The sequence below is a fragment of the Carassius auratus genome, unplaced genomic scaffold (genome assembly GCF_003368295.1).
Source record: "Carassius auratus strain Wakin unplaced genomic scaffold, ASM336829v1 scaf_tig00032385, whole genome shotgun sequence".
NCBI classification, from domain to species: Eukaryota; Metazoa; Chordata; class Actinopteri; order Cypriniformes; family Cyprinidae; genus Carassius; species Carassius auratus.
The window spans coordinates 1-13,298 of NW_020525997.1; the positions used below are offsets into that span (position 1 = coordinate 1).

General features: G+C 37.6%; 1 pseudogene; it reads left to right on the plus strand.

Moving 5' to 3' along the window:
* The first annotated feature begins 11,368 nt into the window (after positions 1–11,368).
* LOC113080875 (cadherin-12-like) overlaps positions 11,369–13,298 on the plus strand; it is a 32,123-nt pseudogene continuing 30,193 nt past the window's right edge.

Below are 13,298 nucleotides of genomic sequence, written 5' to 3' on the forward strand. Positions count from 1 at the left end.
CTGCGACCGAAGGGAGCCACTGCCCAGCTGCACCGGAAGGGAGAGCCCTGTCCGATGCTGAAATAGGCAAGGAGATTGTAACGATGGCTGGAGGGCCTTACTTTGGCCGAAGAAACGATAACTGAGAGGCTTCTATTATTCAAGTACACAAACATGATTTAAGGAGGAATATTTTTTTTTTTTTTTTTTTTTTTTTTTTTTAAATGTCTGATGAGCAACAACCGAGGGCATCTATCGGATTATGTGAGAGGCCCCTTTTGAGCTGCTTAAGTTTAGGGCTGAAACGATTCCTCGAGTAACGCGATTACAAAAAATGATGTAGGCAAATCCTCTGCTTCGAAGCCTCTTTTAATTTATTCTAAATCCCACGTCAGGTTCTTTCGCAATGATTTATTGTATTTTTTAAAATGTGACAACGCTTTTTTTTTTTTTTTTTTTTTTTTTTTTTTTTTGTTGGCGGAAGGAGACAAGCGCTGCGTCCGAAAATCACGTACTGCAAGGAGTCAGCAGTGTTTTGATTTGAGGACGTAAAGAGAACGTTGTGGCATGTGTCCATTGCAAGATAGAGCTAGCATACCACAACTAGGGCCCTACAATTTCCGCGATGCAGAAAACGTGGAGGGGATCGCGGAATCCAGTCACAAAAACGGAATTTACAGTTGAACGCGGAATGGCAAAGAACTTGCCAATTATTATTATTATTATTATTATTTTATTATAATTTTTTTTTTTTTTTTTTTTTTTTTTGAATGAATGAATCAAAATAGGTAATTGCACTTACATCCAATTCACGAATTAATATCTGCTAAATATTAAGCCGGAACAGTATTTAATGTAAATCCTGCATGTTCTGTGTGTCTCTGTTAATGAATGGAGGCAGGAGCGCGACTTCCTTTATCACACACACACTGAAGCGCGCGTTACGCTCACGGTAATTTCTGCGTCTGCGGTCTCACTAAATAAGGACTTGAACAACATCTCCAGAACTGCTCTGACAGTCAGTTCATGAGCATTTGACCATTTGATTTAAGTAAAACTAGCATCACATCACATACACAGAACTGAAAAGGTACGTCAACCTGACTAAATAAAGTCGGGGTCCTGACATTTTAATCCTACCCATCAGATTTACTGTGCATGCGCACATCAGTATAATTAAGCAAAAACACATTTTATTTTATTACTCGATTAATCGATGGATTTTTTTTTTTTTTTTTTTTTTTTTTTTTTAAGAATACTTGATTACTAATATTTTTAAACCAGAGTCGTTGATGAAAGGAGGGTCCATCGTGAATTTAGATTGGGCGTTCCGGAGTTAGACAAAAGCGAGCCTGATGAGGTTGAATTGGAGAATGGACATAAAATATATATTTTATTTATTTATTTATTTACTTATTTATTTTTATTTTTTTATTTTTTTTAATTTTTTTTAATTTATTTATTTATTTATTTTTTTATTTTTTTTTTTGAGGCTCTTGCGGCAGCGAGAATTGCGGCAGTAGGGAAGGATGGAAAGGGCTCCTGCGGGAGCAGACACTGCTATGGCAGTGGTGAAATATAGGTAGAGGCTCCTGCGGGAGCAGACACTGCTGCGGCAGTGGTGAAATATAGGTAGAGGCTCCTGCGGGAGCAGACACTGCTGCGGCAGTGGTGAAATATAGGTAGAGGCTCCTGCGGGAGCGGAGACTGCTGCGGCAGTGAGGAAAAAACAGAAAAGGCTCCTGCGGGAGGGGTCAATGCTGCGGCGGTGGGGAGATACAGAGAAAGCTCCTGCGGAAGGATGGCTGAAGTGAGGATTGACCGTTACAGATAGATTGGGCATGATAGGAGAGTTAGCTATGGTAGATTAGGAGTTTTAGTGAAAGGGGATGAGCTGGCGTTAGAGGGGTTGGCTGAAGAGGGTTCGAGATAGATATATATAAATAAATAAAATAATCGGCCTGACCACTAATAGGTCTTGGTACCCTCTGCCTTCTGGCAAATCTGGAGCTGGAGGCCACTGAACAGAAAAATGGTTAGTAGCATGAGGGAGCGGAAGAGTTGAGGGCGCGTTTACGAATGGAGGCGGCCTCACATTTGCTTCAGCTGCTGTAGCTGTGGGTCATGGGAGGGGGCTGGGGTGTGTGATGTCTTGACGAACCTGTGTAGCCTGCACTGCTAGCAAATGTAACAGGATGGAAATACTGAGATGTGCAGGCCCGTGTTGCAAGTAAAAGTAGCTTCATGCTTGCTTTGGCTGCTGTAGTTGTTGGCTGATTTGACAATTGCTCAAAACCTTGTCTGAATTAATACGGTCCTGTTGGAAAAGCATCTTTTCCTCTCGTTTTGGCCTTCGGGCCCTTTTAAACAGCCTCCAGAGCAGATAAATTTGGGATGCTGTTTTTCCTGTTGTAGTAAGGACTGTGAAAATAGAGGCTTTGAAACGATGTAGCATGTTTATGTTTAGTTTTATAAACCATTGTACCAATAGACATGTCTATAGCAGTAACGTTAATTGCAGTAATGTGATATTCAAATTCAAGCCGTTTCTAAAGACATTTACTTTGCATGCTTTTCATATAACAGTCCTAAAAAGATGATAGAAAATGTACTCACACTTGTTGTTCTGCAGCCAAACATGAGGCAGTTGCGTTTTTTTTTTTTTTTTTTTTTTTTTTTTTTTTTAATTCTGAATAATCATGCCAGTAAATGGTGAAATATAATAATTGATCCTGCCGGAATAATTGCATGAAACTTATGTCTGTATCATCTCAGTGAGGTTTAAACATGCACAGTAAAGCAAATGTAATGTCTTTAGACATTTCGGTGTGGATGACAACTCTGCAAGAAGCCTTTGCTTCGTGGTTAAAAAAAGTGGCATCGTCATCGGACAGAGTTCAGTCATAACGCCGTTTAACAAATTTTGGCGTCTTCATAAGCGCATTCTATATATAACGTCTTTTAAATTGTTCAGATGAGCAAATCACGAGGTTGTCTTGCATGATTAGCATTTTAATTGTTTGGTCAGACGGTTCATATATATTCACGTTCATAAATCGGGGATTAAACGTGGAGTTTATCTTTTGTATGCTAAATATGTAAACGAGCATATGTGCACAGTACCTATAACTGCGCTTTACATTTTGCAAGATTGACGTGCTAAATGGCTAACTGACCCGGTTTACTCTCATCAATTTTGTTAAGATAAGATATATACCAGTTCATTGCGTTTACGAACGACATGTATCCGTTTAATCAACTCGACATGTATACCGGTTTAGTACTTTCGTTCACGAATGAGAGCTCTCGATCTCTGAGACTCATATGAAACTCGTTCATTGTGGATGACAACTCTGAAAAATTCTTCATGAATGAGTGTAAACGGAGAACGATTCGTTCGCCTAGAAGATTCATTCGAAAAAACGATTCTTTCACGAACGACATGCCACTACAAAAACGCACGGTCTTCGCCGCTAGTGGAGGCAGCATCGAACTGCGACACGGCTGAAAAAGCGAGAGAGGTTTACTGCGGGGAGAACTGGAGCACGGCTGCGATCCAGCATTATAAGAGAGCCCGGTCCTGGCGAGAAAATCGTGTTGTCGAGTGAGGCGAGCTGAAGGATTTGCACGAGCCTTTGGCCACAACGTGTGGCTTGGCGAGAAGAGCAGCTGACGCGATGACGCTTGTTGGTGTTCAGCGGATAGATATCTTCGTCGGAAGGAAGATTGGGCCTGTGATAAGATGACGGACAGAGCGAACCGAATGCTGACAGAGCGAACCGAATGCTGACAGAGCGAACCGAATGCTGACAGAGCGAACCGAATGCTGACAGAGCGAACCGAATGCTGACAGAGCGAACCGAATGCTGACAGACGGTCTATGCCGAAAAAACTGTCGTGGGACAGGAGGTAGGAAGACTGGATATATATACACGCTTGCGTGCTATTTAAGATGATTAGCTAGACGAGATGCACCTGTGCCAAATTGGATGATTATCTGATCGTGCTTCTCCCGAACTTTGTTAATAAAACCACATATATATATATATATATATATATATATATATATATATATATATATATATATATATATATATATATATTTTTTTTTTTTTTTTATTTAATTAAATTAAATAAAACAGAACATTGTGTGTATGTGTATGGGTATGTGTGGACTATCCCTTTAACTAAGTACCTAAACTAGCTAAACCACTCCACTGTTGCTGAATATTGGTTGAAATTTGATATTGGCCATAAAACTCAAGGTATGGTAAATTATTCTACTGTTCCAAACACAACAGAATAAGAACTCATCATGACATGGTACAGGGTGTATATGGAACACATAGCTTTGAAGGGTCATGAACATCTGCTCTCCATCACCATGAAGGAATTAATGCTCAACTCAACCTGAATCAGAACCAGGTCAAGCAAAACCCAAATTTATATAATATTTTGTACTTTTAATTTTTATTTACATACAGCCACGTTTGATTTGTCCAATGTGTGTGTGCGCACATGTGTGTGTGTGTGTGAAATCTGTATTGTGATATTCACAAAAACTCATGTCTAAAAAGATGGTCATTATGAATAGATGACAGGCACTGACACTGGAGTGAGATGAACAGATGTTTGGTCAAAACTTGTAATAAATCATGCCTCATCTTGCCATTCACTAAATATGTGGTCCCACTTTATATTAAGTGGCCTTCACTACTATGTACTTACATCAAAACATAACCACAGCGTACGTATTGTACTTTTTTTTTTGTTGCTATTGAGGTGGGAAACAGTGTAAGGTGTAATATACTGTATGTATATACTGTATGCACACACAATGTAAAAACATGTATAAACACAATAAGTGTATTACAGTACCATTTATTATTTTTTTTTTTATTTTTTTTTACCAGGATTAACCCATTGAGATGAAAATCTCTTCTTTAAGGGAGTCCTGGCCAGAATTACAGCACAAAAAGTTTCACAATAAAACAATTACAAACACTTATAACAAAGCGCTTTACATCCTCATCCACCAGGCTCCTCATCCACCACCAGTGTGCAGTATCTACCTGGATGATGCAATGGCAATCATGAATGTGCTAATGTGTAAATATTTGTGTCATCAGCAAATAAATGTATTCTAAGTGAGGTAATCCCATGACCAAGATCATTAATATAAATAGAAAATAAAACTGGTGCTAAAATAGAACCCTGTGGAACACCTTTTGTTATTTTTTGTTAATTTGAAATTAAAAATTTGTACTGAGATCATTGAGTTCTTTCTGATAAATAATTATCGAACCAATTTAGAGCCATTTCACTAAAACCTATACAACTTAGACTTTGTAATAAAAGTTTATGATCTACAGAGTCAAATGCTTTAGAGATCTACAAATATATGCTGCACAACGTTGTTTACTATCCAAACGTTTAACAGTATAATTTGTAACCAGCATAGCTGATGTAATAGTACTATGACTTGATAATTTCACTTGATAATTTACAAAGATTCAGATACTTCTGCCAAAATAGACAGTCTAATTATTGGCCGTTAGTTATTCAAAACTAATGGGTCATCACCTTTTACCAAAGGGAGAACATGTGCTGATGTCCATGCACGAGGAATAACATTTGAAGTTAAACTCAAGTTAAAAATATAAGTTATTACTTTAAATTTGACATGTACAGTGGGTAAAGGCATCATGGTACCTTTACACAAAAATGAAACGCTAACAGATCACCGGGTCATGCCAACTACACTTAAAAAAAACATGATATAGCATGTCTATATGGTATAGTAAAGAATAAAACATTTAAGCAACATGAAAATCACCACAGTGGTATTGGGGACATGTATAACAAGAATCAGATGGAGTTTGCAGAAAAAAAAAAAGTATATATATATATATATATATATATATATATATATATATATATATATATATATATATATATATATACATACATATACACCAGTACTATGCAAAAGGTGATGAGGTTTTTTGAGCGTCGATTGGTTAGAAATGTAGATTGACAGCCTACCATGCAAAGCCATGTACATTAAATGCGAAATGTATTTTTAAGCATAGATGGCATTTCGGATGGCATTACCGCACTAACAAACCAGGCTAGATGCCATATTTAATTTGAAGGATTCAATATATTGTTCAGTTGAGGTACCTCGTCTAATATTTATAACGCATGTTTTCTGTTTCACGTTTACCGAAAATGTGCAGAAATACATTTTAGTTTCTTCAGCTGAACGGTCAATACCTAACACTATAATATACTGTCTCTTATCTACCCCTCAAAATTTTATTTCTGATTCTGTCAAATGCAATATTCTGTCTATCCTGACTAATGTCTATTATTCTTGAGTAAGTTTAACAGATGGTAAATTAACAGATGCACTGAAGAGAACTTGCACTTTTTACAGCTATTCAATAAACAAGAAATTGCATCACTTACAAGTCTAGAGCTGCCAGATCCTTTGTTCCATTTTTTTTCCTTACCCTTAAAAAAAAAGTTCCAAACAAAGTCCAATCAACTTAACACATTGTGTATCGAAGCAGTATGGCATAGTGGTAGTTGTGTTCAATTTGCCAGCTTAGTACACTATTGTATGCCACTTTGCACGTCCTGATTTTGCCAAGTCCGATGTGTTCCTAGGTCAACATATTTTGTTGACCCTGGAACAACATTTTACTCCAAAATATATTCTTAACCATATCCCTACACCTAAACCTAACCTTAACCATGAGTAATCCCTAAAATCAGAGGAAATGATAGATGAATGACACTGATGTACAAGCACCAAACACTGATTTTAAGCATAAACTTCACAAAATCTATAAACTGGTTCTTCAAATCTGATTGGTTAATCACAATGTTGTTCCAGGGTCAACAACGATGTTGTCCCAGGAACATGTCTCACTTGGTAAAATCAGGTTAGGCATGCCACTTTAGCAGAAATAGTGTTAGAAATAGAGTAGTCTGTTCACACTGCTAATTCCAAAAGAAAAAGTGCTGGCAGAATCTGATTCTAGATGACAAAATAACCTTTTAAAATTTTAAAATTTAATTATATGATTTCCCTCATTTGCATATTGTTCTCAGCTCCAAACGACACAGGCATACTGCTGTTAGGTTTAGGGTTAGGTTTGTAGCACAGTACTAATATTTAAAAGTATAATTTCATATAATTTAGCACTTTCAGTGGTGATATAAAAGTGGGTGTTTTCTTCCTCTGAGAAATCACTTGTGTTCTGTGTCTCTATTCTGGTTGAGTACTCAACCTCTGCTTAACAACCCTGTCTTTCTAACATGATATGACAGCGTAACTTCAGTGAATCTGCTGGGTGATGCATGCTAGAAAATCACATGTTTATTCAGCAACATACCCAGAGAGTAAAGTTCACTCACATCACTTTACATCATGTCAGCCTGAATTCACTGGTTAATTCATTAAAGGGTTAGTTCACCAAATAATCAAAATGATGTGTTTTTCCGGGAAAAATCGGTACAGACTATCTTTCTCTCATAAATATAATAAAAATAAAGACTTTTTGGAGTTATGAAGGATGCAGTACTACTCTATAGGTACTCAAGATTAACAGGATATTGAGTGAAAACGAGCATTTGCCCCCTTTAATGTGGCTGACACTCCCTCTGAGTTATAACAAACCAATATCCCGTATAAATGTATGTACTCAAACAGTACACTGACTAAACTGCTGTGAAGAGAGAACAGAAGATGAACACCGAGCCGAGCCAGATAACAAACAAAAGAATGACTCGTTCTCGAGTCAAGAACCATTTCTGTCAGACACGTCCAATTCAAGAACCGAGGAGCTGATGATACTGTGCATGTGTGATTCTGCCTGAAGTAGAATGACACACAGAGCATCTGAACTGAACTGATTCTTTTGATGATTGATTTCGAACTGATTCTTTGCTAATGTTATGAGGCCAGGTAAACTGAAGGCTTGAATCAAGGGCAATCATCGCAAATTAAGTCATTACATCGAGCGCAAAAGAACCAGTGAACCGTTTTCTTCAAACGGTTTATTGAATCGGACTGTCCGAAAGAACTACTTGTGATCTGAAAACCGATGCAACCGGTTCTTGACTCATGAACGAGTCAATGTTTCGTTCATTATCTGGCTTGGCTCGGTGTTCATCTTCAGTTCTCTCTTCAAAGCAGTTCAGTCAGTGTACTATTTGAGTAAATGAATTACTCTAGGATATTGGTTTGTTTTAACTCAGAGGGAGTGTCAGCTACATTAAAAAAGTTAATGGAGACGCAATCCGCTTTAAACGATTCAGTTCGATTTGGTGAACTGCTTCAAGAAGATCCGGTTACATCGAATGATTCATTCGCGGACCGGATATCACTACACTGCAGAGTTTTGAATTCTGAGAAGACAATGATGAATAAAGTCATAGTTTTTGCTATTTTGTGGACCAAAATGTTTGATGCTTCAAAAAATTATAACTGACCCTCTGATGTCACATGGACTACTTTGATGATGTTTTTATTACCTTTCTGGACATGGACAGTATACCGTGCACACAGTTTCAATGGAGGGACTGATAGCTCTCGGATTAAATCTAAAATATAAGATAAATTAAAGATAAAAGGAGGTCTGGTGGGTTTGGAATGACATGAGGGTGAGTTATGAATGACATCATTTTGATTACTGGCCAAACTAACCCTTTAACCACAGACTGGCAGTAAACTTTCATACTCAACAAGCAAAAAAAAAAAAAAGTGCAAAATAATGAGAGCATAGTTTAAATGTGTGATGACCTTTTTACAGACACCAAAAGTGCTCTTTCTGGTTACACTGCACTTGAGGTCTTTGGGGTTGTTAAGTGTTGAGACAATTGCTGAGGTTTCTCCATAGGGAATAATAATATTGCTGCCTGCCACATCTCACTGCTATGGCACACAAGAGGTCTACAGGGATTCGTATTGCAATCATTTGCTCTGCTTGTTGATCTGTCTGGCATTTGATGTTACACTAGCTCATACTATTTGTTTTCCTGCCCTCATTATCCACATGGATTTTTGCATGTTGCAGCATAAAATCACTTGTAACTAAAACATAATTAATTCCCCATACTGTCATTTTCGTGCATGTTGTAGAGATATTAAACCAATATATTACAGTAAGTTGGGGCACAGTATGTACTGTAACAGGTATGACATAAGGTTTAGAGAGGGCAGGAGGAAATTAGTCCTTTGAGAATATGGGAAAATATTGTTTTATCTCATCCCTACCCTGCCAGTGTTGTGAAATCACTGCAGTGTGCCCCTTTTAAATTGTATTTATTTATTTATCTATTTATTTATTTATTTATTTTACTGTGTCCTACTGATCTGAATTTGGCAAACTAATCATTATCTTTACAATTCAAATATTGCTTTACTAATATAAAGAAGAGTCTAATCAGTTAATTTATTTAATGATCATATGACTTATTATACTATGTAACTAGATTATATTTATCATATTCTATAATGGCTGTGCAAAGTTTCTGTACATTGGCAGGAAATGGAACACGCTGTCATATATGCCGATATGGATGCCAGAGCATCCCAAACTCAATTGGTGACAAGTCCAGTGAGTATGCTGGCCATTCAAGAACTGGGATGTTTTCAACTTCCTTGAATTGTGTACAGATCCTTGCAACATGGGGCTGTGCATTATCATGCTGCAACATGAGGTGATGGTTGTGGATGAATGGCACAACAATGGGCCTCAGGATATCATCACGGTATCTCTGTGCTGCATTCAGAATGCCATCAATAAAATGTCCTTGTGTTCGTTGTCCATGACATATGCCTGTCCATACCATAACCCCACCACCACGGCCACTTGATCCATAACGTTGACATCAGCTAACTGCTCACCCACACAACGTCATACACACTGTCTGCCATCTGCCCTGTACAGTGAAAACCGGGATTCATCTGTGAAGAGAACACCTCTCCAAAGTGCCCACTCAATTCGATTACAACAACGAACTGCAGTCAGGTCGAGACACCTATGAGGACGTCGAGCATGCAGATGAGCTTCCTTGAGACGGTTTCTGAGAGTTTTTGCAGAAATTCTGTGGTTATACAAACCAATGGTAGCAGCAACTGTCAGACGATCTTGGAAGTGAATATGCTAGATCTGGAGGTCCTGGGCTGGTGTTGTTTTGGTTTTGAAACTTGCAACATCTGTGGCATTGTGCTGTGTGATAAAAATGTTAGAATGGCCTTTTACTGTGGCCAGCCTAAGGCACTCCTGTGCAATAATCCTGCTGTCTAATCAACATCTTAATATGGCCCACCTGTGAGGTGGATGGATTATCTCAGCAAAGGAGAATATATATTCTGTCTCACGCGTGCCTTTTGTATCTTATTTTTTGAGAATGATTCTACTGTGTATTTACATTACAGTAATAAATAAGTTGTACTCCAGCCTCTTACTGAGTCACTGATTTTAACACATTCACCTAGTTACTTTAAAACCAGCTGGGAATCTTCTATTTTGTTTAAAAAAGATTGTCCAAGCCTTTCCCTAACATGGCTTTATTACTTACATCCAGTCATAATATTGTATTAATTAACATAAAATATTTACATCTGCTACAGATATTTTTTTTGAAAGCTTTTGGTTGATATAGCGTCACAATTATCCTAACACTTGGTACAACAGTGATGGATAGTCCTCTTGAACATTATGAATAGTTATTCAGGTTCTTTCTATTTAGCAGGTAATTAAGAGGAAAGTTGCCTGATTTGTGACCCATAAGCATCTGGACTGGCTTTTGCTTACTGTGACATACCCTCTTATTCAATTTGGACCATCTCATTTTCAAGACTAATTGACTGAAAACATGCGCAGAGTTGCACATCCACCTCTCTCCTGGAGGTCTGCCAACAGTTGTTCAGCTCTTGCCAAACTCCCTAGTTCTTGCAGTCTTTTTTAAATGCTTGTTTCTCAAACCTCCAAGTACTAAATGTGCTAAACGAACTTGAGTGAGCTCAGTATTTGTAAAGCCCTTTAAGTGAGATTACAGTAGAGCTTAACAGACAAAGATTTATGCTGCAAAGGTAAAAACATAACAGACAGTGTGGTTGTCTGCTTTCATTACATGCCAACATGATAGCCAGACACCTCAGCAAATCCTCATAATCTCATTGAATTGAAGTGCCATTACTTCTTTTCTCTTACAGGTGGTCACTAAAATTTTAAGTACCCCAGGAATTCCATGGATGTTAGTTGTTCTGCGTCAGTGAGGCTTTGTAGAGTTCTTCATACTGGATTCATTGCTCCTTTGCCATCACCATAGAAGTCACCTGTGTCCATCTTTACACTTCAAGGTTGTTCCAATGCTCATGGGGAACTGCCTGCTGCTGTTCCTCTGGTGCCTCTTAGACAAAAGCTTCGTTTCACCCCTCCACTCTTCATCCCAGACTAGGATGGGGAAGGAGCAGTACAGGAACATGTTGGCACTTAGGAAACACAGCATGATGGGAATTCACAGAGTCAAGAGAGGATGGGTGTGGAACCAGTTCTTTGTTCTGGAGGAATACATGGGATCTGATCCGCAGTATGTTGGAAAGGTAAGATGAAATTGATTCTCAGAGTCGATGTTTAGAGTCAAAGGTATTGAGTATAGATTGGGAATAAAACGATGGGTGTGTGCAAAGGCTTGAACTAGAGCTTGCAGTTATTCTTTCATATTCCCTTCTTTGTTGATTACAAGTTACTTAAAACAAAATATTCTATGTACCACAAAACATGGTTCATGAGTTGAACAGCCAGATGTTGCAATGGAGACTGCAGGAAGTGGTTACATGTAAAAAGTTACAAATATAATAATGAATGAATATTTTTTATTATTATCTTTTTTTATTGATTTATTTTTTTCTTTTATTTTTTTGCAGTGCATTGCAAATAAAATGTTACAAATGCATAAATACATACATATATTTTTGTACATTCAGATGTACACTAAATGTACAGATGTTGACTGTAATGTATTTGCAAGAGCAGCAAAGAATGTGAGATTCTCTCCAAAGGTAATTTGCACAGCTTTCATAGGAATGACCTGAAAATGTTTGCTCTGCTCTGTGGCAGTGGACATGCACCATTAGCCACCATTTCATTCCAATGTAATGCAGCTCACCTTCACCGAACATGTCATGGGTTGATGTTTCTTGCATGGGTCTTTATTTTTTTTTTCTTGACTGTCGTACAGTCTGACATTAATGAAAGCTGAGATCCTACAGTGGGACATGAGGATCATGTTAATACAGTCTGAATAGCAACAATCATAAAGGACTATTACAAATCACACAGTGTGCACCCGGCTTTAGTTTGACTTTGGAAAACTTACATTGCAAAAACCAAAAAAAATGACATCTGACGTCAGTGGACTTTTTTTTTTCACACCATCTTCTATCTGTCTGTGGGACATGTTATGATCCACCAAAACTGTTACATGTCAAACATAAAAATGTGGATGTTATAACCTGAAACCATTTAATTGGTATTCACAGGAAAGGAAGAAGGTTAAAAGGGCTCCATATTGTATCCCAGGCTGAAAATTTCATATCAAGGTCCTCTACAAAGATAGTTTGGATTGAGCACCATCAATTTAAATGGGATCAGGGCCAAATTGAATAGTTGCAGTCAATGCCAGTGCAATCAGTGTGACCTAGCTGAGTGCTGTGTGTGCATATGTACATTGGAAGAAAGGGGCTTGTCACGGTCATGTTCTCAACCACATGCCACATCAACACACTCAAAAACAACTTTTTTTTTCTCTCAAGATCAGTCAAATGACATTATAGAGCCTTGACTGTAACCTCTGATTTATGTAACTCTAAGAACAGAAGTTGCAAGAGCTAATAAAGCTTTAATTGCAAACAAACATGTTAGCCTGTTATTATAAATAGTGTCTGCTGGCTATAACCTCCTTTAACTCAGGTCACTGGAAAAATTAGGCTTACAGGCTACTTATGAATTGCATGGATGATGTTCATGTTGGCATCAAATGAGCAAGCTGCTTTTAAAGAGTAATTTTTAACAGTTGTTGACATTTTATAATCACTGTTATTTTATAATTCTGTCAACCATTTCTAAATATGTAGGTCTGTATAATAAGGGGGATGAATCTGCACATTCAGGATCAGCAGCTTTTTGACTAAATATTTTCTTTTAAAAAGGACATAATATTCTGCCTAAAATATGTCTGTGAATATGCATTTAAATAATTAATTAAATTTAATTGATCACATGAAGTAATTTACATGA